Source organism: Rutidosis leptorrhynchoides, chromosome 10 (assembly GCF_046630445.1).
Source record: "Rutidosis leptorrhynchoides isolate AG116_Rl617_1_P2 chromosome 10, CSIRO_AGI_Rlap_v1, whole genome shotgun sequence".
Taxonomy (NCBI): domain Eukaryota; kingdom Viridiplantae; phylum Streptophyta; class Magnoliopsida; order Asterales; family Asteraceae; genus Rutidosis; species Rutidosis leptorrhynchoides.
Genome location: NC_092342.1, coordinates 296,469,151 through 296,490,423, shown reverse-complemented (window position 1 = coordinate 296,490,423; position 21,273 = coordinate 296,469,151).

Here is a 21,273-nt window from a genome sequence, read left to right as displayed (position 1 = left end):
ACCATTTTAGATAAATAAAAACCAACACAGTAAGGGATATTGACAAAGCTTCTAGGATCCTGAATACACTTTAGGTAGAATTAATCATGTAAGGTTATTTTTTCTTTATTGTTACCTCTTTGTGTAATCGAGTTAGCCAAAAATCTATGAATGATACGAAGCTCGGCTCTGTCAATATGTGTATAGGAGTGTCCTCCTGCTCGTGTAAAAACATCAAAATGTGACATACGCCTCCAAATGGCGTCAGCGTCAAAGTTGCTATCTACCCTTTCACCATAATGAATCAAATTTGTAGAATCGGGTAGTAGCAACTCACCAGCATGGACATTCTGTACATCCTACCGCCAAGGATAAACCTAAGAAATCTTCTATCATCTATTCTAACTATATTTGTATCAAGTAATACAGTACTCATGAGCTCAACACACCATTCCTTATATACAGGTCTACGAATGGTGAAAAGACGTTCCCAATCTGTAAAAGAAGAGTTCCCGTACCTCTGAATCAGTAGCAGTCTGACTCTATTAGCTAGCTGAACTCTTTCCAAAGGATCCCAATCGATTACCCTTGGCACCTCTACATTTTTAGTTACCAATCTGAATTTGTTCCTTTGATATGTCTCGTAATCTCTCCATCTTCTATCAAATCTCAGATTAAGATGCAAAGTGTGCTCAGGAATCGTTGGGTATTCTACTGGCGGCCTCATCGGGAATACTATGAATTCATTAACAAACTGTACCGGATCATAATAAGGTACGTGTTGATCAGGCTGTTGTTGTGGTTCCTGTTGTGGTTCTTGTTCGGGTTCTGGCTCGTGTTGCATTTCTGGTTCTGGTTCTGGTGCTGGAGCAGGTCGTCTAGATGATGATGCTCCCGAACCTCCAGTATCGGCTTTCTGCAAAACACATTAAACACAAAATTTGTGCATCCAAGTATGCATTAGTGTTAGTAAAATAACAATTTAAAACAATAACAATAACATGTTAAATCAAAATTAAACTTATACACATTTTCACAATTTTTACAATTCTATACTTTTCCAAATAAGCACATATGAAAATGTAAACAAAGTTCATAAGCATTTAACTCAAATAACATGTCAAAATAGTCATTACTAACAATTAAACAAGTCTCAATTGTCAATTATATCAAATTAATCAAGTTCATGAATTTTCGCCTAAAAAGTCCACTTTAATCTTTAAAAATCATGTTTAGGATCAATATTTGGATCATTTAACTACCTAAACATGTTACACTACTCAATTTAGCAATAATTCATGACAAAAATTGGTCATAACCTGTTTATATCAAAAAGCCCCAAATTGCTCAAGAACAAAAACCCTATATTTCTAAAAATTTTGAAGTTTTTTGGCTTCAAATCATGTTAAATAGCATCAATCTAGGTTATACATGTCTAAAATACTAACAATTTAACACTAATTACACTAGAAATTAACAAAATTGCATTAGGTAAAATATTGGAAATTATCACAAAAACTAGAAAATTTATGAGTTTAGGGGTGTAATTTTTATCTTTTTGCTGAAGAATGAGAATCTAGGCATGATTAGAGCAAGAAAAATGACGAATTACGGTGAAAAATTGCGAATTTTAGAGGTGATTTGGGAGTGTTTTCGTATGTGTTGTGTGTTTTGTGTGTTGAAGAACAGAACAGGCGACTGCTTGTATCAGGCCTGATTTTACTCCCCATGCGATCGCATAGAAACAAAGGCCTAACTCCATGCGATCGCATGGAGTCCCGGGTACAGTACTTTTGAATTTTTTTTTATTTTTTATTTTTTTTATATAAAACCTTATACTTTATAAAACTTATAATTAATTAAATTCTAAAAATTTTATTTTCCTTTAGGAGCGAGGGTGTTTCGGATCGTTGTCCTAGTCCGTCCCTCGACAAAAATTTAAAATTTGTCAATTTAAAGCGCGGTTTTAAAAGCAAAGATTTTTGGGTTTTTTTAATATTTTTGGCATACTTTAATTCAATAAGATTAAAAATAATGATAATAAAAGTTCTCGTCCCTCCCTCGGGTAAAGCAATTTCGGTTCAACGACCTAGTCTTCAACTCACGACGAATTTTAAAAATCAAAATTTTAACTTAACGAAATAAAGTAATTTTTTTTTTAAAATTCACACCAAACTTAAATTTAAAATGCATAAAATTAAAAATTCATATTATTAAAATTTAAAAATTCACACCAAATTTATATTATATTTTTGTTTTTATACATACAAACTTATATTAAAAATATTAATTTTTCAAATATTTACAATTTTAAATATATTGATTTAAAAGTTTACAATAGTATTTTAATATTTATATATTAAATTTAAAAACAAAGTAAAAATAAAATTAAAAATCTTTTTGGTCTTTTATCCCACTTTAATCAATCAAATATTATCAAAAATATACGCCCCTCTTTTCGATAAAGTAATTTCGGTTACATAACCTAGTTTAACTCATGACGAATTTTTGAAATATTTTGGGTTGATTGATTAAAGATATTTATACCTTAAGAATAAACGTTAAATTTCGCAGTGATATAATAAATTTTTGAATGATATCAATAATTTCGGTCGCAAGACCTAATTTTATCGAATACCTATTTAATACTTTATAGCGAACAAATTAGCGTTTATTATCAAAAGGTTAAAAATTAAAATAAAAAATGAAAACTGTACAAACTTACATGTGAAATAGATTTCTTAGTGATATGCTCTAGCCCATTCATAAGATAGTCGGACTAATTGGTTTTCCCTGGCTACATAGGCGTAACCTCGAGCATTTAACATTTTTTCTTCTAAACATATGAACGGTCCGTCTCTGCATAAAGTAACAAATTCGGTGTTTGAATAGGTTTGATTATTTGAACATTTACCTTCGTGTGACCATTTTCCGCATTTGTGACATTTTTCAAGGTGTCGTGCTCTTCTTTTCGCTGCGGATTTTGATTTTCCTTTACCAAATTATAACTTATTATCTTCGCATCTGGATTCTTTTCTTACTCCGTCCAATTTACCTCTTATTAATGATACCAATTCACTTGGAAGTGTGTCATTATTACGTTTAGTGATCAAAGCGTGTAGCATTAGACCATGGTTTAATTCACAGGAAGTCTTCATTTCGAAAAACCTAAAAAAAATAAAAATTCAGAATGGGGGGAGAAGACTAGTTCTTTAGGGTCTGCTAGGGAAAGACCATTCGGGTTCCATTTTCGAGAACTACACGAAAACAGAAAATCTAACTCTAACAGAAATACATATTATCTTTAAAAGACTTAATTTTCCCCACACTTAGTTAGCTGTGGTGTTGAAATTGTGATTAACTTCGTTGTCAACTTCCATCGGACTATCTATGTAATGTTTAACTCTGTGACCATTAACCTTAAATTCAATCCTATTTGAATTTATTAATTCTATTGTTCCGTACGGGAAAACTCTTTTAACTATGAATGGTCCAGACCATCTTGATTTCAATTTTCCAGGAAATAGCTTGAATCGTGAATTAAAAAGAAGAACTCTGTCTCCTTCTTTAAATTCTTTTGAACTTCTGATTCTTTTATCATGCCATTTCTTCGTTCTTTCCTTATAGATCAACGAATTTTCGTATGCTTCATGTCTTAATTCTTCTAATTCGTTTAGTTGACTTAACCGTAAACGTCCAGCTTCATGTAAATCAAGATTACATGTCTTCAAAGCCCAAAATGCTTTGTGTTCAATTTCTACTGGAAGATGACATGCTTTTCCGTAAACGAGTTTGAAAGGTGTGGTTCCAATTGGAGTTTTGTAGGCTGTTCTAAAAGCCCAGAGTGCATCCTCCAATTTAATGGACCATTCCTTCGGATTTGATCCTACGGTTTTCTCTAGAATACGTTTTAAGGCTCGGTTGGTATTTTCAACTTGTCCACTTGTCTGTGGATGATAAGCGGTGGAGATTTTATGAGTTACTCCATATCTTTTGAGAACTTTCTCAAGTTGATTGTTACAAAAATGAGTACCCCGATCACTTATTAAAGCTTTCGGTGTTCCAAACCTTGCAAAAAAGACGTTTTAAAAAGTTGACTACAACTCGTGCATCGTTAGTTGGGAGAGCTTGTGCTTCCGCCCATTTAGATACATAATCAATGGCCACGAGAATATATAGATTATTATGAGATTTTGGAAATGGACCCATAAAGTCAATACCCCAAATGTCAAATACTTCACATACTTGAATGACATTTTGTGGCATTTCATCACGTTAAAGTTGATTGTTACAAAAATGAGTACCCCGATCACTTATTAAAGCTTTCGGTGTTCCAAACCTTGCAAAAAAGACGTTTTAAAAAGTTGACTACAACTCGTGCATCGTTAGTTGGGAGAGCTTGTGCTTCCGCCCATTTAGATACATAATCAATGGCCACGAGAATATATAGATTATTATGAGATTTTGGAAATGGACCCATAAAGTCAATACCCCAAATGTCAAATACTTCACATACTTGAATGACATTTTGTGGCATTTCATCACGTTGACTTATTTTTCCGGCCCTTTGACATGCATCACAGGATTTACAAAGAAGATGTGCGTCTTTGTAAATTGTAGGCCAATAGAATCCAGCATCGTAAACTTTTCTTGCTGTTAGTTGAGGCCCATAATGCCCTCCTGTTGGTCCTGTGTGACAATGGTTTAAGATTTTACTAGCTTCATCTCCGAATACACATCGGCGTATTATTCCATCTGGACAACTTTTAAACAGATGTGGATCTTCCCAGAAATAGTGTTTTATATCACTAAAGAATTTCTTTCGTTTTTGGTACGACAATCCTTTTTCAAGGAATCCACATACTAAATAGTTTGCATAGTCTGCAAACCATGGAATTTCATTATAATCTATCTTCAATAGATATTCATCAGGAAAGTTGTCTTGTATGGCCGATTCATTTAGAACTTCTAATTCGGGATTTTCAAGACGAGAAAGATGATCAGCGGCGAGATTTTCTGCTCCTCTTTTATCTCGGATTTCAATATCAAACTCTTGTAAGAGTAAGATCCAACGGATTAATCGTGGTTTAGCATCTTGTTTCAAAAATAGGTATCTAAGAGCAGAATGGTCGGTATAGACCACCGTTTTTGCTAGAATGAGATATGATCGAAATTTGTCAAAAGCAAAGACAATAGCAAGGAGTTCTTTTTCAGTAGTTGTGTAATTTGTTTGTGCTCCTTGTAACGTCTTACTAGCATAATATATAGGTTGAAATCGTTTTTCAATCCTTTGTCCTAAAACGGATCACATTGCAAAATCACTTGCATCGCACATAAGTTCAAACGATAGATTCCAATTTGGTGTTATCATGATCGGCGCATTAGTGAGTTTTTATTCAAGAATATTAAAAGATTTGATGCATTCATCTGAAAAGATGAATGGAGCATCCTTTTCTAGGAGTTTATTCATAGGAGTGGCAATTTTAGAAAAATCTTTTATGAAACGTCGGTAAAAACCGGCATGCCCTAGAAAACTCCTAACTCCTCTAACATTGGTGGGATGTGGAAGTTTAGCAATTACATCTACTTTAGCTTTATCCACTTCAATTCCTTCCTTTGAAATTTTATGTCCAAGAATGATGCCTTCTTTAACCATGAAATGGCATTTCTCCCAATTAAGTACTAGATTTGATTGTTCGCATCTAATAAGCATTCGTTCAAGATTAACTAGACATGATTCAAATGTATCACCGAAGACTGAAAAGTCATCCATGAAAACTTCCATGCATTCTTCTATCATGTCGTGAAAAATCGCCATCATGCACCTTTGAAAGGTTGCAGGGGCGTTACAAAGTCCAAATGGCATGCGTTTGTAAGCAAAAGTACCATAAGGGCACGTGAACGTGGTTTTTTCTTGGTCCTCGGGTGCTATTGGAATTTTAAAATATCCGGAAAAACCATCAAGAAAACAATAGTAACTATTTCCGGCTAATCTTTCCAACATTTGATCAATGAAAGGTAAGGGAAAGTGATTTTTTCTGGTGGCGTCATTTAATTTTCTATAATCAATACAAACACGTCATCCTGTTACAGTCCTAGTAGGAATAAGCTCATTTTTCTCATTTATAATGACAGTCATGCCACCCTTCTTAGGCACGCATTGAACTGGGCTTACCCATGGACTATCAGAAATTGGATAAATTAAACCTGCATCTAGCAGTTTAATAATTTCTTTTTTAACAATATCTTGCATATTAGGATTTAGTCTTCGTTGGCGTTGCACATATTTTTTATGACCTTCTTCCATAAGGATTTTATGTGTGCAATACGAAGGACTTATTCCTTTAATGTCATGAATCTTCCATGCAATAGCTGGTTTATGAGCTTTCAGCACAGAAATGAGTTGAGATTTTTCATTTTCAGTAAGAGAAGACGATATTATTACAGGTAATTCAGATTCACCATATAAATAAGCGTATTCCAAATGGTTTGGAAGTGGCTTTAACTCTAATGTCGGAGGTTCTTCTATCGATGATTTATATCGATATCTGTCTTCTTCTTTTAGCATTTGAATTTCTTCTGTTGTTGGTTCATATCCATTAGCCATAAGTGTAGCTAACATTTCAGTTTCATCAATTGGTTCAGTTCTTTCTCCTAAAGAACATTCTCCTGTTCCTTGTAATTCTGGAAATTCTTCTAACAATTCTGCATGTGATTCTATAGTTTGAATATAGTAACATGTATCATCTGCAGATTGCGGTTGTTGCATTGCTCTATCAACTGAAAAGGTAACACTCTCTTCCTCTATACTTAGGGTCAATTTCTTACCAAACACGTCTATCATTGCTTTATCCGTGTTTAAAAATGGTCTTCCTAATATGAGAGGAACTTGAGAATCTTCTTCCATGTCCAGAACAACAAAATCTACTGGAAATACTAAAGTACCAATTTTAACTAGCATGTTTTCCATTATCCCTCTAGGATATTTTATTGATCGATCGGCTAGTTGTATGCTTATTCGTGTTGGTTTCAATTCTCCAAGGCCTAGTTTAGTGTATAGTGAATACGGCATTAAATTTATACTAGCACCTAAGTCTGCCAATGCTTCTATTGAACTAAGACTACCCAGAAAACATGGAATTGTGAAACTTCCTGGATCTGATAATTTTTCTGGTATCTTATTCAACAGCACTGCACAACAATTAGCATTCATAGTAACAGCCGAGAGTTCTTCCATTTTCTTTCTATTCGTGATCAGATCTTTCAGAAATTTAGCATATCTAGGCATTCCTGAAATCACATCAATGAAAGGAAGATTTACATTTATCTGTTTAAACATATCCAAGAATTTGGATTGCTCGGCTTCAAGTCTCTCTTTTCTCATTTTACTCGGGTAAGGAAGTGGTGGTTGGTATGGTTTAACATAAGGTTTAGCCTTAACTGTGTTATCTTCATTAACCTTTTCAACTACCGGTTCTTTTTCCTTATCTTGTTCAGGTTGTGGTTCTTGTGGAGTAGGAATAGCTTCATCAGAAATTACAGGTATTTCGGGTGGTTTAAGTGTTGTACCACTTCTTGTGGTAATAGCTTTAGCTGTTTCATTCCGGGGGTTAGCATTTGTATCACTAGGTAGACTTCCCGGTTTTCTTTCACCTATTAACCTTGCAAGGTTGCTCACTTCTTGTTCCAAATTTTGAATAGAAGCTTGTTGATTTCTAAATGCTTGAGCATTTTGTTCATTCGTTTGTTTCTGAGATGTGAAAAACTGTGTTTGAGATTCAACTAGCTTCGTCATCATATCTTCTAAATTCGGCTTTTTATCATCAGTTTGTGGTGGTTTGTTTTGAAAATTAGATCTTTGCTGGTTGTAAGTATTGTTGGATACTTGTTGATTGTTAGGACCTTGTTGGTTGTTGTATGGAACATTGCGATTATAATTCTGGTTTTGATTGTAAATTGGTCTTGGCGGTTGATAATTAATCTGATAATTATTTCCAGGCCTTTGGTTTAGATATGAAACATTCTCTCTTTGTTCCATTGTTAGTTCAATACTGAGACAATCTTTTGTCAAATGTGGTCCTCCACACTGCTCACAACTAATTCGTATTGAGTGAATATCCTTAGTAATCTTTTCCATTCGTCTCTCGACAGCATCTATCTTTGCGGAAATGGAATCTAAGTCATGGCTAGAATCGGCTCTAGCTGCTTTAGATGATCTAATGATATCTTTTTCTTGGTGCCACTCATGTGAGTGGGAAGCAGTGTTATCAATAATTTTGTAAGCATCAGTTTCTGTTTTCTTCATAATGGAACCACCAGCTGCTATGTCTATGTCTTTTCTTGTAGTGATGTCGCATCCTTGGTAGAATATTTGTACTATTTGACAAGTGTCTAAACCATGTTGCGGACATCCTCTCAATAACTTTCCAAATCTGGTCCATGCCTCATATAGAGTTTCATTTGGTTTCTGTGTGAACGTAACAATTTCTCCTTGAAGTCTTACGGCTTTAGATGCCGGAAAGAATTGTTTAAGAAATTTTTCAACTAAAACGTCCCATGTATCAATCGCCCCTTCAGGTAACGATTTCAACCAATCTTTGGCTTCTCCCTTTAAAGTCCAGGGAAATAACATGAGATATATCTGTTCATCCTCAACTGTAAGACCCAAATATTTATTGTACATAATGTATTTAAGGTGTACGATGTGTGAATGGAGTGTGCACAGCATGTAGGTGTTGCTTGCTCGACCGTCAAAGAATACTGGACGTTGTTTGAGGTACAAGGTGTGTACGTACCTTTTCAACCCCAAATAAATTTGAGTTGATGTTTCAAAGCCTTACCATTGGAAAGAATATCTTATTACGTTTCCAACGATATTTGATTCATCGAAAACGGAGCTACGGTCAAAAAGTTATGGCCAAAACAAGAAACTGAAAACTGACCTGAAGGTTGGAGCGGCGCTCCACCTTTCGGCGCGGCGCGCCGAACCCGTCTGATGCAATTTTCAGCCTTTTTAAAAGGTCTAAATGAAGGGTACTTTGGTCTTTTCACTTGGGGTCGGTTTGAGGTCATCAAAACTGATCCTTTGATCAGTTTGGATCACATTTTCACTCATCAAACACTCCCAACCTTATCTAGTGAGAGAGTAAGAGTTTTAGAGAGAGATAGGTGGATTTAGAGAAGAAGGAGGCGGATTCTCATCAAAGCTCGAGTTCTAAAGTTGTTCCTCTCGTTCTTGGCTACGCGGTGATAGTATTGGTAAGCTCAAACTCCGAATTTCATCCATTTGATTTGATATTCAAGTTAGGGTTTGAGTTAGTTTGATGAAAAACCCTTTTAGATGATGAAATGGGTTTAGTGATGCTAGTAATTGGGTTTATTGTTAATTGTTGGTGGATTTTGGGTTGGTGAACTAATTGGCCATGTTTAGGACTTGAAATTGAGTTTAATCACTTAAGTTAGTGATTATGGAAGTATTGAAACCCATTTAAGGTTATTTGGTTGACTAATTGTGACTTTGGATCAAATTAGGGTTTGGTGGTGATTATGACCCATTTGGCGATTTAATGAGGTTTATAAACTTAAAATGGATTAAGTTGAAGTATTAAACCGAGTTAAATGTGTTTTGGTGTTAAAACTTGTAAATGGTGAGATTTTGACTTAATGGGTCAAAACTAGGGTTTTTGGTCAAAATGGGTATGACGCGTGTTTAACACTTGAGTTCGGGTTTAATTGGTGTATTAGGACCATTCTCACTTGTGTTAGTGATTATTGGTTAGTTTTGGGCACGTTTTGTGCTTGGAAGTGCATTTGGGTCGAAATTGCACTAAGTGACGAATTGGGTTGATTTGTAAATCCACTCTAAGTGTATTGTTGTAATTGTGATAATGGAATAGGTACTTTCCATTGGCGAGCTGCGGATTACTTGGAAGCATTCTTCAAGACTTCAAGGTGAGTGATAATATCCTATGTGCATATGTATGTGTAGGATGGGTGCGGGTCGGGTGAAGTGATTCTCGGCTATAGAGCTCACTTCACATATAGATGGATTTGATGGACTTTTGTATGAGTCCAATTGGCACGGTTGTGCGTTTTGGTTGACCATCTTTGGCGAAGTACGCGTTCGCGTGTACATTATCACACGTGGTTGTGATGTGGTTGATATAACCCCAATGGCGAAGGGTATAATATTGAGAAGTGAATCGCGTGTGTATTCGGATTCACGATGACGCGTGTGGTTTCGGTCATCTTATTGTATTGTGGAAATGAATCTCGTGTAGTTCGGATTTATGGTGACTCGTGTAGTTCGGTCATCTTATTGAGGTAGTAATCTCGTGTGGTTTCGGATTACTAAGGCTCGTGTAGTTCGGCCAACCTCGATGTTGTGAAGATAGTAATCTCGTGTGGTTTCGGATTACTAAGGCTCGTGTAGTTTGGCCAATCTTCATTGTGGTATTTGGTTCTCGGTATCGGGTTAAGGTGTTAACCTTGTTCGTTTATATTGTTATATATTAATGTATTGTTGTGTTGTAGCTAACCCTCCGGGTGTAGCTATTTGGCGTTGTTCACATCGTCGTTGGTGAACTTATATTGTTGTTGTATCTTTAGCTCGTTGCTTAGAGATCGTACGGTATGCTTAGTGTAGTGCCTTATATATGGATGCCTCGGTATGCGGTATTTGTTATTTTGTGGCATGTCCATTTTATACATATATATGTATGTAGTATATTATCATTCACTAAGCGTTAGCTTACCCTCTCGTTGTTGACTCTTTTTATAGATTGCATGCGGATGGTGGCTCGGGTAAGCGCGAGGATTAGAGGACTTGCATAGTTTGCGTAGAAGGCTTGCTTTTGGATTTATTAGGATTGGGTAGCGTATCCCCAATCGCCATGCTCGGCTTTGTTTTGTATTAAAAGTCTTATGGTCGAAAATTGTATTTTGATACTTAAAGGGTAATTTGGGTCGATGTGGGCCCCGCTTCGTAAACATAATTTTATTAATAGAACGTGCTAGTTTTTATATATAGAACATGGGGTTAAAAGCGTTACGCCTAAATATGTCGGGAACTAGTCAAAGATTTTCGCGTTTAAAGACTTTCCGGACAGACAGGCTTGGCGCGCCGCACACCCCTGGTGGCGCGCCGCGCCAGGTGGCAGTTCAGCAAATTTTTTTTTTTTGTAATTTTACACAGTTTAATCGCGGGTTGGTTTGGGTTGTTACAAGTGGTATCAGAGCATGGTCTAAGGGATTTAGGTGACTTGAGATAGGTGCCTAGACTTAGACTTGTGTGTGCTTAAATTGTTGCAGGACTTGTAGGATTACGGGTCGGAATGGGTTTGGTTAGTGCCTTGGCTATAGGTTGACTAACGTTTATATTAGTAATGCGGATATTATTAATATGTTGTTGTGTTGTGATAATAATTCTCGCGTATGTTTGTACCGCGTAGAATTTTGGTTGTGTTTGTGTTTATCATCGAGCGAGACGGTCGTTGTACTAACGAGTCGATGCGGCATGTGTGCGTAATAAGAACTTGCAAACCTTATTACGGGTGCAAATCGTGTCTAACAAGTGATGTATGATGAGTGTTTAGCAAGATGGGGCTGTGTCGTGCGTACGGTTTTACACGTTCGTGGACTAATCGTTTTGCATTCTTTAGAATGACGACGCGAAACGAGACCGAGGTTAATGACGTGGAGTTTAACGCTAGGGTTGCGGCCGCCGTTGCGGAGCAAATGGGTGCGTTAGAAGAAAGAATGGAAAGGATGTATTCCGAACTTCAAAGTAGTGGTGAAATGGAGCGTTATCTTAAGAGCTTCATGAGGACTAAACCCCCGATGTATGACGGAAAGCTGGATCCTTTGGTAAGCACAACTTGGATTTCGGAAGTCGAAGGGTGTTTCCGTACTATTGATTGCCCTCCCGAGAGAAAGACGAGACTCGCTACGAGTTTGTTGCGGGGTAGGGCAAGGGATTGGTTGGATGATAAGATTGATCTTGTCGGTGGCGAGACGTTTATGGCTTTATCGTGGGACGACTTTAAGGAGGAATTCTTCGAGGAGTTCCGGACTTCGGCTGATTTGTGGGAATTGCGTAATGAGTTGCGAAATTTGCGACAAGGATCTATGGATTTGAGTACTCTCAAGACGACCTTTATGGCGAAGGCTCGTTTTTGTCCGGAGTATTTGGGGAATGATCGTTTGTTGATGGGAGATTTCTATCGGACCTTGAATGATGACTTGAAAAGTAAAATTAGTCGGGGTCAAGCGAAATCGTTTTCGGAATTATTCGACTTGGCTAGAGGTTTCGAGTCGTATTCACGATCGAAAAAGGGTGAACCTTCAAGTGAGCGAAGGGTCGTTTCTTATGGTGCTCCAAGTAAGAGGGCTAAGGGTCCGAGTGTGAGCACAGGTGGTACGTGAACGGGTATGTCTGATTCTAGTTCGGCTAGATGTTACAATTGTGGCGTGAGGGGTCACAAGTCTTGGGAATGTTCGGTACCAAAGGGTGATGGTATGGTGTGCTTCAATTGCCAAAAAGAAGGACATCGTAAGTCGGAATGTCCCAAGTTAGCGGGGACGGGTGCGGCCAGGAGACGTTAAGGTACGTTTAATTTTGATAAATATGTCTTTTGATTATTTATTAAATGCCGTTTGAGTTTGAGTTGCGTGCCTTTGTTGTGCATGTTATGCTATGGGTGACGTTCCTAATGGAAGTACCCTATGTTGATGTTTGATTGACGGGCGAAGGGCTTAAGACTTGGTGCAACCAAGCATTCCTTAGTATTTGGGAAACGTTTCTACCAAGCCACGGAAATGGTTTTGGTGTTTGGTTGTTAAGCGCGTGTTCGCTTTTATGTTGAAGTGACGAATCATGAGGTTCGTCGGTTGGTTGGAACCCTTGAGATCGAGTGTTTTAAATCTTGATGTGTGTTGGTAATGGAGTCTTTATGACGCGACATTAGGTGCCTCTTTTATACCTACTAGCGTGGTGTTCGACTCCGATTGTGTTGCGGTACACTTTTCGTACAAAGTGTTTAAGGGTTGGTTAAAATCCTTCGTGTGCTCAAGGTTGGAGTAAGATGTGGTAATGGGTCGTGTGAGCCCAATTGTTGGTAAAGTCTACCTGTGGTAGCATTGTGCGGTTGTACGAGTTGTGGATATGGAACGTGGTTCTAAGTGGGGGAGTTACACTCCCGCACGAGGAAGTTTTAGTGTGAGATTTCGGATGATGCTTTTGGTAGATCCGGAAAATGTTGTCGAGACCTGGTTTGGTCGATTTGTGGTAGAGTACAATTTCGGATAAATTGTACTTATGGTTTGGATTTGAATCATCACCGAGGTGGTAACGTGGTAAATCTCGTTGAGAGATAATGGACGTGTTTGGCGAGCAAGGTGAAATCCTCCAGTTAAGGGAGGTGTGTGTCGGGTTCTCTTGTGGAGAATTATTGTTTGGTACCTATGTTTGGTATAGGTGGTTCTTGCTCGATTATGGTATGGTTGTTTGATGAAGCATGATCTTTAGGGTCCGCTGACTTCATCATGGGAATACGTGGTGGAGCATGACTTTCGGGGTCCGCTGACTTCATCATGAGCGTGGTGTTATATCGGTGAAGCATGATCTTCGGGTCCGCTGACTTCATCCGGTGTTGAGATTGGTGGAGTATGACCTTTGGGGTCCGCTGACTTCATCAAGGGAGTAGTGTTATGTCGGTATGGTGTAACACTATCGGGAAATGCGAGTACCGGTGGGAAATGCAAGTACCATTCCTATGTTGAGATTGTGAATCGCGTGTGGTTTCGGATTCACGATGACGCGTGTGGTTTCGGTCATCTTAACTAAATGAATCTCGTGTAGTTCGGATTCATGGTGACTCGTGTAGTTCGGTCATCTTATTGAGGTAGTAATCTCGTGTGTTTTCGGATTACTAAGGCTCGTGTAGTTCGGCCAACCTCGATGTTGTGGAAGTGAATCTCGTGTAGTTCGGATTCACGAATGACTCGTGTGGTTTCGGTCATTGTATTGAGGAGTGAATCTCGTGTAGTTCGGATTCACAATTGACTCGTGTAGTTCGGTCATTCCTCCGGGATAGTGACTCTCGTGTAGTACGGATTCACTATAGCGCGTGTAGTTCGGCCATTCCCGATTGTTGTTGTGGTGAAGGTAGTGAGTCGCGTGTAGTTCAGATTCACTAAGGCGCGTGTGTTTTCGGCCAGCCTTCGTGTGTTGTGTGATTAGTGATGCGATAGTCGTGTTTCACTCACGTGTTGTTACGGGTGTGACGATCGTCGATTTTGTACACCATGGGATTAGCGTCGCCATAGTCGCTTGGGCGCTACCGGTTTCTAACCGTTGGATTATGATGTTACGATAGTTGCGTATTGGTCGTATTGCGCACTACAATGGATGTTTATTGATTGATGGGATCCGTTAGGATTAGTTTGGTTCGGTCTTCATCGTTTCGGGTTGTTGACCCTAGGTTGAGACTTGGTTGCTTCTAGCATTGTACTCGGTAATAGTACGCTAAGGGATTGATATCTCGGTACGAGATTAGTTGAGTTTCTCCCGATGTTGGGGTAGGAGCATGGTTTTAGTGCTCGGATTGTGGTTTTGATAAATCGTGGGTGACGATTTTAGTGGTTAAAGGTGATTCATTGGGAAGAATTGTCTAGGAAAATTCGTATTGGGACTTATGATTGAGGATCGTTGAGTAGGTCCGGATTGGTTAAGTGGAGAAGATCACGAGGACGTGATTGATTCTAAGTGGGGGAGAGTTGTAAGACCCAAATATTTATTGTACATAATGTATTTAAGGTGTACGATGTGTGAATGGAGTGTGCACAACATGTAGGTGTTGCTTGCTCGACCGTCGAAGAATATTGGACATTGTTTGAGGTACAAGGTGTGTACGTACCTTTTCAACCCCAAATAAAGTTTGAGTTGATGTTTCAAAGCCTTACCATTGGAAAGAATATCTTATTACGTTTCCAACGATATTTGATTCATCGAAAACGGAGCTACGGTCAAAAAGTTATGGCCAAAACAAGAAACTGAAAACTGACCTGAAGGTTGGAGCGGCGCTCCACTTTTCGGCGCGGCGCGCCGAACCCGTCTGATGCAATTTTCAGCTTTTTTAAAAGGTCTAAATGAAGGGTACTTTGGTGTTTTCACTTGGGGTCAGTTTGGGGTCATCAAAACTGATCCTTTGATCAGTTTGGATCACATTTTCACTCATCAAACACTCCCAACCTTATCTAGTGAGAGAGTAAGAGTTTTAGAGAGAGAGAGAGAGGTGGATTTAGAGAAGAAGGAGGTGGATTCTCATCAAAGCTCGAGTTCTAAAGTTGTTCCTCTCGTTCTTGGCTACGCGGTGATAGTATTGGTAAGCTCAAACTCCGAATTTCATCCATTTGATTTGATATTCAAGTTAGGGTTTGAGTTAGTTTGATGAAAAACCCTTTTAGATGATGAAATGGGTTTAGTGATGCTAGTAATTGGGTTTATTGTAAATTGTTGGTGGATTTTGGGTTGGTGAACTAATTGGCCATGTTTAGGACTTGAAATTGAGTTTAATCACTTAAGTTAGTGATTATGGAAGTATTGAAACCCATTTAAGGTTATTTGGTTGACTAATTGCGACTTTGGGTCAAATTAGGGTTTGGTGGTGATTATGACCCATTTGGCGATTTAATGAGGTTTATAAACTTAAAATGGATTAAGTTGAAGTATTAAACCGAGTTAAATGTGTTTTGGTGTTAAAACTTGTAAATGGTGAGATTTTGACTTAATGGGTCAAAACTAGGGTTTTTGGTCAAAATGGGTATGACGCGTGTTTAACACTTGAGTTCGGGTTTAATTGGCGTATTAGGACCATTCTCACTTGTGTTAGTGATTATTGGTTAGTTTTGGGCACGTTTTGTGCTTGGAAGTGCATTTGGGTCGAAATTGCACTAAGTGACGAATTGGGTTGATTTGTAAATCCACTCTAAGTGTATTGTTGTAATTGTGATAATGGAATAGGTACTTTCCATTGGCGAGCTGCGGATTACTTGGAAGCATTCTTCAAGACTTCAAGGTGAGTGATAATATCGTATGTGCATATGTATGTGTAGGATGGGTGCGGGTCGGGTGAAGTGATTCTCGGCTATAGAGCTCACTTCACATATAGATGGATTTGATGGACTTTTGTATGAGTCCAATTGGCACGATTGTGCGTTTTGGTTGACCATCTTTGGCGAAGTACGCGTTCGCGTGTACATTATCACACGTGGTTGTGATGTGGTTGATATAACCCCAATGGCGAAGGGTATAATATTGAGAAGTGAATCGCGTGTGTATTCGGATTCACGATGACGCGTGTGGTTTCGGTCATCTTATTGTATTGTGGAAATGAATCTCGTGTAGTTCGGATTCATGGTGACTCGTGTAGTTCGGTCATCTTATTGAGGTAGTAATCTCGTGTGGTTTCGGATTACTAAGGCTCGTGTAGTTCGGCCAACCTCGATGTTGTGAATATAGTAATCTCGTGTGGTTTCGGATTACTAAGGCTCGTGTAGTTCGGCCAATCTTCATTGTGGTATTTGGTTCTCGGTATCGGGTTAAGGTGTTAACCTTGTTCGTTTATATTGTTATATATTAATGTATTGTTGTGTTGTAGCTAACCCTCCGGGTGTAGCTATTTGGCGTTGTTCACATCGTCGTTGGTGAACTTATATTGTTGTTGTATCTTTAGCTCGTTGCTTAGAGATCGTACGGTATGCTTAGTGTAGTGCCTTATATATGGATGCCTCGGTATGCGGTATTTGTTATTTTGTGGCGTGTCCATTTTATACATATATATGTATGTAGTATATTATCATTCACTAAGCGTTAGCTTACCCTCTCGTTGTTGACTCTTTTTATAGATTGCATGCGGATGGTGGCTCGGGTAAGCGCGAGGATTTGAGGACTTGCATAGTTTGCGTAGAAGGCTTGCTTTTGGATTTATTAGGATTGGGTAGCGTATCCCCAATCGCCATGCTCGGCTTTGTTTTGTATTAAAAGTCTTATGGTCGAAAATTGTATTTTGATACTTAAAGGGTAATTTGGGTCGATGTGGGCCCCGCTTCGTAAACATAATTTTATTAATAGAACGTGCTAGTTTTTATATATAGAACATGGGGTTAAAAGCGTTATGCCTAAATATGTCGGGAACTAGTCAAACATTTTCGCGTTTAAAGACTTTCCGGACAGACAGGCTTGGCGCGCCGCGCACCCCTGGTGGCGCGCCGCGCCAGGTGGCAGTTCAGCAATTTTTTTTTTTTTTTTTGTAATTTTACACGGTTTAATCGCGGGTTGGTTTGGGTTGTTACATCAACTTCTCTTATTTTAAATAGAGTGCAGATCCTATTAAAGGTACGAAGATGTTCGTTTGGATCTTCCTTCGGCGCACCACTAAATTGGCATTGATTAGTCACCATGTGTAGAATTTGTCCTTTGATTTCATAATCTGGCGCATTAATATCTGGATGAGTAATTGCGTGACCTTGGCCAGTGCGTTTAGCTCTCATTCGGTCTTCCATACTTAGAGGTTCCAGATTCTCCATAATTGAATCTGTTGAATCTGAATCACTAGAGGATTCTGATTTAATGGTTTGTTCCTCAACAATCTCTGTTTGAATGATTGGTGGTTCCAGAGGAAAAATTAATGGTTCAGGATCTATGAATCGTCCCTGAATATTCTCCGGATTCTCAATTGTGAGGTTGGGTTCAAAAAATGGATTATCGGAAATTTGAATTGGAGTACTTGGTTGACTGGATGACGATTCTAAAGAAAAATCAACGATGACAATATTTGCTAGATGTCTTGATCGAGTTACAGGTGGTGAACGTACAAAAGGTGGTGAATGTTTTGCTCGGTGCATTCACTGAATATCCTATTAGTTTTTAAAAAGGAAGAAAAATTATATAAGTTATCCAATTAATAGACTTTTCTGATTTTGCCCACGTTTCGAATAGCCAAAAGATGCAGCAGAGGGGCAGGATTCGTTTAGTCTCAATATAATTGAGTACTGTTTGGCTCCAATAACCCGGTCCACGTACAAATCCAACTATTACTACGAACCAGAAAATTTTGATGTGTATCAATTTAACCACTGAAAATAAATTTTCGTAATTTAAAGAAATTTAGAGAAGAAGTAGAATAAAAATCTACGTCCTAAAAACTAGAATGGCGAGAAATAAGAAAGAAAAAGAGCGCATCGGTATTAAAATTGGAAAAATAAGAAAGAAAAAGAGGGACTTATAAAACTTTAAAACACTCGACTAACCCAACCTTATTATTATTACTAACTTAAAATTAAAATTGCAAATTGAGATTACTAATTGGAGTGATAATTGATACATATGTAAAAGGCGTCGAAAAATAAAAATAAGAAAGTAGCGCGTTGAAACTTAAAAAGAAACTAAAAACTAAGAATTAAAAGTTGCGTCTAAAAATATTAAAGCTTACAAGGAATTCTATATCCCAAATGGCAATATTTTAAAAAGGTACTAAAAACTTAGAACAGCGTCGCAAAATTCTAAAGCACCTAAATTTTAGTCTAAAAAAAGCACTAAAGGGATTTTACGGCAAAGCCTAAAAATCTAGAAATAAAAATAACTATGGCAAATACTATGATTTAAAACTAAATACGAGCGAAAAATACAAATATTACGCTAAAACAATAAAAAAGAGTACAAAATATAAAAATATACTAAAAGTTGTAAAAAGTACAATTTTTATAAAAATATTATTTTTATATTATTTATTTTATAAAACTTATTAATTTTATAATTTAATTAAACTAATTATAACTTAATAAAACAAATTAATAACTAAAATTAATTAATATTAAAAACTAAACCTAATTAGGGTTTTAGTTAAATAATAATAATAATAATAATAATAATAATTACCCATAATTAATGCAGTACGAGAATCAATTAGGGCGTGTCAGACACTTTCATGCGATCGCATGAAAATATGCCTTCGAGCTCATGCGATCGCTTGAGCTAGGGTTTCGGGCCAGTTACTGGGCTGCTACAGTACTGGACTCGAGTTTTTTTTTTTTTGTGTTTTATTTTTCTGTTTTATATATTTATATAATATATTTATATAAATTAAATAAAACTTATATTTTTATAAAATAAAGATAAAGAAACTTTTATAGAACTTAAATATTTAACAAACTCTTAAAAATATTTATATTTTTGTTTTTCTTTTTATATTTTAGAATATTTAAAACGTATTTTTACAAAAGCGTATTTTTTATAAAAGTAAACTTAAAAATAAAAATCTTTTTTTTTTATATATTAGCGTTGCGCTTCCGGCGTTTTAGCAGAATTGTTCCCTGGCAGCGGCGCCAAAAATACTTGATGTTATGCGAGGTGTATATGAAATAGCTTATATTTTACAACGAAATACTATTAAATACGATACAATTTTACACAAGATATTTATTTATTTATAGAATGGATATACCTAAACTTTGCTACAACACTTATCGGCAGTGTACCTAATCGTACAGTAGTGTAGTTTTTAGTAAGTCCTGTTCGTTCCACAGGAAAAATCTTTTAAACAAAGCTTAACGCTATATTAGTTTTAATTTATAAAAATACAAATATATATATAAGTAATATTATTATTATAAAGGGGGGTTTTTACCGTTTAATGACCGGTTTGTCGATTTTAAAACTTAGTCGCAGTTAAAACCTAATGTAAAATATTAAATAAAATAAAGACTTAATTTAAAGCGTAAAGTAAATAACGATAATGAAATTGCAATAAATAAAAGTGCGATAAAATAAAATTACGATAATTAAAGAGTTCGATAATTAAAAGTGCAATTAAATACAATGACAATAAATAAAACTGCGATAATTAGAAGTGCAATTAAATATGAAAATAAAGGAATTATGCTTATTTAAACGTCCATAATCATGATGTTTGACGTGTTGATTTTATTTTATGCCCATGGGTTAATTGTCCTTTGTCCTGGATTATTCAATATGTCCGTCTGGTTTTTGTCCATAACAGTCCATCAGTCATAAATATAAAGTGCGAGTATCCTCGTCAAATTATCCTTATACCCGAAGTCAAATATTCCAACTAATTGGGGACTTAAACTGTAACAAGGTTTTAATACTTTGTTTAATAATTACACCAGGTTATCGACTGCGTGTAACCCAAGGTTTTAATACTTTGTTATCAATTATGCCAAGTGTCCTTGTACATAATTTCACCCCTGTTTTAATAATTCCATAGACTATTAATCCATTCCCGTGTCCGGTTAAATGAACGATTATTCGTACATATAAATATTCCACCCATCGTGTCCGATCGAGTGTATATGGTTATTTATAGGGACGTCCAATTGTAAATCTTTATATTAAAATTAACAAACTATCATTTAGTTAAACAAATATAAAGCCTACTAATAGCCCATAGTCTAATTTCCACAAGTGTCGTTCTTTTGTCCAAACCCCAATTATGGTACAAAGTCCAATTACCCAATTTTAGTATTTTTAGCCCAACATCATGATTACTTCGGCTTAAATAAGCATAATAATAACTTAGCTACGAGACATTAAATTAAAAAGGTTGAACATAACTTACAATGATTAAAAATAGCGTAGCGTTACACGGACAGAATTTCGACTTACACCCTTACAACATTCGCTAACATACCCTTATTATTAGAAATTAAAATTAAAATTAAAATTATAATATAAAAATATATATATATATATATATATATATATATATATATATATATATATATATATATATATATATATATCGTATGTGAGATAGAGAGATGGATTGATATATATAATGATGCACCAAAGCTCGATTTTTATAGGCATGTGGGCTGGAAAAGAGGCTCATGCGATCGCATGAGCTTTGCCCTTCAAGGCCATGCGAGCGCATGGCCAGCTGGGGAGGCTCACATGTGTTTGTTTCTTCTGCCGACGGTTTATAAATAATAATATAATATATAAATAATTATAAGAATTATTTAAATATTATATTTTATTTATGTGCATAGTTGACTTGTAATTTTTAGTCCGTTGTGTCGAGCGTTGAAAGTTGACTCTGGTCCCGGTTCCGAATTTTCGAACGTCCTTGTGTACAATTTAATATCTTGTACTTTGCGTTTTGAATCTTGTACTCTTGCAATTTTGAGACGTTTCTTATCAATAATTGGAACCACTTTGATTGTATTTTGTACTTTTGAGCTTTTTGGTCGTTTGCGTCTTCAATTCGTCGAATC